The sequence below is a fragment of the Echinops telfairi genome, unplaced genomic scaffold, assembly GCF_000313985.2.
Source record: "Echinops telfairi isolate 266 unplaced genomic scaffold, ASM31398v2 ScPeMD7_6080;HRSCAF=6971, whole genome shotgun sequence".
NCBI lineage: Eukaryota > Metazoa > Chordata > Mammalia > Afrosoricida > Tenrecidae > Echinops > Echinops telfairi.
In genome coordinates this window covers 9,644,514-9,649,307 of record NW_022109980.1, presented here as the reverse complement: position 1 = coordinate 9,649,307, position 4,794 = coordinate 9,644,514, and the positions used below count along the sequence as shown (strand labels likewise).

At 41.5% G+C, this 4,794-nt stretch overlaps 1 non-coding gene across 1 annotated transcript; it reads right to left on the bottom strand.

The window, feature by feature from the left end:
• Positions 1-4,254: 4,254 nt before the first annotated feature.
• Positions 4,255-4,361, bottom strand: LOC115871576. The gene has a single exon (XR_004047361.1). It is a non-coding gene; the product is annotated as a U6 spliceosomal RNA (small nuclear RNA).
• Positions 4,362-4,794: the final 433 nt, after the last annotated feature.

The following is a 4,794-nucleotide window of genomic DNA, read 5'->3' as shown; positions in this document are numbered from 1 at the left end:
TTCTCTAGAGAATCCTGCCTAACACAGTACCTCTTTACATTTTTTTACCCAATGGCAGCACCTCACTTGTCTCACTTTAGCCCCAGCCATGGTTGGTCACATTTTAGGGTTGGTCACATTTTAGTAATAAACTATTGCATATAATTTTCTTGAAATACATATTTTTTGGTCACTTAGCCTGATTCAGTCTTTGTATCTATCAGGTCTAGATAGCAATGCAAGAGTAAATTTTACTTGTTTAACACATTCTTTGCTCTTCTGTTCTGTACCAGGCACCACTTGACTGCCAGAGCCTTGGTGAGACATTGGTTACATGCTAAGTTGCTAACTGAAAGGTCGTTAGTTCAAACCCACAAGCTCTGGGGAAGAAAGCCATGGTAATCTGCTTCCACAACGATTTCAGCCTTGAAAATATTATGGGATTATTCTACTCTCACCTTTAGGGTCATTATGAGTGGAATCAACTGATGGCAGTGGTGTAATGACCAATCGCGCAGTGGTGACCAAGATCTTTTCAGTGGGTGAGACAGAAAGGAAGATAATAAATACAAAAAATGTTATACTATCCAGTTTTTATTCATAGGAATTGAGCACTTCCTATGCTAAGTGTTGGAAATATGAAGTTTTGGGGTCTTGGGAGGTCACATTCTGACGGGGCATTTTTGTTAGTAGTTGTTCGGTGCCATTGAGTCGGTTCTGACCCATAGTGACCCTCTGCACAACAGAACGAAACACCGCATGGTCCTGCGCCCTCCTCACCGTTGTTTCTTCGCCCAGTGTCAATCCATCTGATCCAGGGCTGTCCTCTTTTTGTCCATTCCTCCACTTTACTAAGCATGATGCCCTTCTCCAGGGAACTATTTAAGAAAAAAAAAAAAGTCCTCAGGTAGTACAAATGGTTTGGTGGTTTACCGCTAACCTAATGTTAACAGTTTGAGCCCACCCAGCGGTAGTACCACAGAAAACATGTCTGGCACTCATTTACCCTTGGGATTACCGGAAAAATATATGGGATTGCTATGAGTCAGAATGGAGTTGGTGGCAACTAACAATACCCCACAAGCCATATGTTTCTTCATGCACATCTGGGTGGTAGAAGATCACAGTCCTAAAGTTTGTGAAACAGTATTAGAAATATGAGCCTGCAGCAGAATGGGCCAGGAGAAGAGAGAAGAAGGGAAATTCAACCAGCATGTTGCACTGATTACACCTTTGTGACGAACTCAAGGTAATGTCTAGGAAGAACAAGTGAGTATAGGTAATGGGAAAGGTTTTGGGCAGATGGCTTTCTCCCCACCCAGCCCTTACAAAAGGAAGAAAGAGAATATCCAAGTGAGAAGTAACTAGAGATCTTTGCCACGCATCGTTGGAGCAGGGAGATCATTAGCTGAGCCGTTGAACTAAGGTTCCTTCAGTCCCTCCCTGATTTAGAAGAAGGTGGTCCAAATTTGTGGGGGGGCTCCCTCTGCAGGGGGCTTCAGCTGCACTGGGAGAAGGGAGGAACCAGGCATGGTCCTGATAATAATGGGAGAATATTGAAAATGCATTCTCTATGCCGTGCACGTATAGAAACGGAGATAATTTTAAAAGCCATTCTTTGATGATGATGGTGGTGATGATAAGGTGATTTAAATGTGACATTACTTAGAGAAAAACATCCAGAATACTGCTTGGCTTTTATCACTAGAAAAATGGTTTTCTTCCAAAGCTTAACTCAATTAATGTTTCACCTCCCTCAATATGCCAGAACCACAAATCCTGCAGGGTGTTAGTTATGCATTAAATTCACCTTCTCATATTCACAACGGCTAAATCATTTTTACTTTTCTATTGCCTTCTTCCTGATATTTTGCCAAATTCACATATGCACAGGAAGAAAGTTGATATTTTCTCTCTGTTAGCATGAGATGCTTTATTGCTGAACTCAATGGCACCACATTAATTCAAAGGGAGAGAGGCCAATGCGACTGGAAATCAAGCCCTTCAATTGTGAATTTCCACATTTATTGCATTTGAGGATGCCAAGGCGTAATGATAAAGCATTCCAGCAGGCAGAACTCACGGTTTTAAACCTATTTACTCGGCTGTAGCTGAATGTTGCTACATATGACAAATGTTGTGAATAAGTGTGTTTCAAGGCCAAAGAGCTCTATGAGAAATCCCATCATTCTGAAGATCACAAAATCATTTCTGAAATTGAACAATATCACAGCAGCTTAATAGCAAATTTGAATCTTCTGTCTCCAACATGTCAAGAGGCCTTTCAACACCCTGTGGGTGGTGTGTGCACAAGAGCTAGTATTCCACTGCTTTAGACCTGCCCGGATCTGAAACCGGCTTCTTTCAGGATGGGAATTAACTCACTAGTTGGTTACCAATCACTTGGTTGAAACTCTCCTGGTGGCAGAACTCAGGATGTCAGGCTTTGTTAGTGCCACAGTCTCATTTCAATGGCACCATTGACCCACCACCCTGTTTGGGAGGGAAGGAATCGGCCTCAGCCTTTTTGAATTTAAATCCTTCTTGTAAAACAACTGTAACTGACATAGTTTTCTCTGTTCTGAAAAGACTTAACACATTTCAAAGAAGTGCGAAGAACCCCCCCCCCCCTAATTGTTTTACATGTGGATATCAACCCTATGTTCTGAACTTTCTGGAATTCTATCATTTTAAAACATTGCTCTATAGGCCCATAAACTACGGACATTTCTCAAACAGTTTAACATTTTTTCAGATAAACTGGATCTCCCCGATTTTTTTTTACATTGACAAATATTAAATTTATTTATTTTTACAATAAATAATTTTATTGGGGGCTCATACAACTCTTATCACCATCCATCCATTGTGTCAAGCACATTTGTACATTTGTGGCCATCACCATTTTCAAAACATTTTCTTTCTAGTTGACCCCTTGGTATCAGTTCCTCATTTTTTTCACCTCCCTCCCTCCCTCTCCCTCCATCCCAAACCCTTGATACTTTATAAAAAAATTTTTTTTCATGTTTTACACTGACCGATGTCTCCCTTCACCCACTTTCCTGTTGTCCGTCCCCTAGGGAAGAGGTTAGATGTAGATCATTGTGATCGGTTCCCCCTTTCTCCCCCATCTTCCCCTTCCCCTCCTGGTATCGCCACTCTCATTACTGGTCCTGAGGGGTTTATCTGTCCTGGATTCCCTGTGTTTCCAGCTCTTATCCGTACCCGTGTACATGCTCTGGTCTAGTCAGATTTGTAAGGTAAAGTTAGGGTCAAGATAGTGGTGGGGGGGAGGAAGCATTAAAGAACTAGAGGAAAGCTGTATGTTTCATCGGTGCTATACTGCACCCTGACCAACCTGCCTCCTCCCATAGACCCTTTTGTAAGGGGATGTCCAATTGCCTACAGATTGGCTTTGGGTTTCCACTCTGCATTCCCTACCCTATTCACATTGACATGGTTTTTTGTTCTGGGTCTTTGATGCCTGATACTTGATCCCATCGACACCTCAAGATCATACAGGCTGGTGTGCTTCTTCCATGTGGACTTTGTTGCTTCACAGCTGGGTTGCCACTTGTTTATCTTCAAGTCTTTAAGACCCCAGGTGCTATATCTTTTGATAGCCGGGCACCATCAACTTTCTTGACCACATTTGCTTATGCACCCATTTTGCCTTCAGCGATTGTGTTGGGAAGGTGAGCATCTCAGAATGCTGAATACTTAGAACACAGTGTTCTTGTGTTGAGGGAATACTTGAGTAGAGGCCCAATGCCCATCTGCTTCCTTAATACTAAACCTATAAATGTATGTACATAGATCTATTTCCCCATCATCATATAAATATATTTACATATGTACATGTCTATATTTAGACCTCTATAAATGCCCTTGGCCTCCTAGTTATATCCTTTCACTTTCCTCTTGTCCCACTATCATGCTCAGCCTTCATTTGGTTTCAATAATTCCTCTCGGTTACATTGCCCTTGATCAAGTCCTACCAGACCTCCTACACCCTCCTCACCATCGATTTTCAGTCACTTGTTGTTCCCTTGTCCCTGGGTTTGTTAACACCAACTTCTTTTCCCCAGCCTCCCCCTCTCCCATGTCCCCCCAGAACCGTTGTCCCATTGTTATCTCCTCTGGCTTATTTATCCCACCTATCTTATCTAGATAGAAATGCAGAGATAATAATATGCACAAACACAATACAGAGCAAAACAAAGCAACAAAAGAAAATAAAACAATAACAACAACAAAGAAGCCAAATTTATTATAAAACATATGGAACACTTCATAAATTTGCATGTCATCCTTGCGCAGGGGCCATGCTAATCTTCTCTGTATCATTCCAATTTTAGTGTATGTGCTGCCGAATTGTTGGCTTTTTATAATTTGAGTGGCACCAAAATCCTTTGTAAGACTCAACTCACTGTCGTCAAATGGATGCTGCCTCATAGCGTTCCTATAGTACAGAGTAGAAATGCCCTGGTGGCATTCCAAGACTCCAAACCTTTGCCAGAGTAGAAAGCCTCCTCTGGTGGCTCTGTTGGGTAAGCACTGAGGCTGCTAACAGCAAGTTAGCAGTTCAACGATGAAGCTGTCTGCTCTTATAAAGCTTTATAGCCTGGGAACTCTATGTAGGGTCGACATGAGTAGGAATTCACTTGTGGACAGGTTTAAAAATTTTTTTTAATTTATTTTTTACCAAGACAGCATGCTCAAATGCTGGCATTGACTTTGTTTGTTATAAATGGAATTTTTGGTTTCTGAAAATACCAGAATTAAGAAATAATTCCTCTTTCATCTTTCTATATG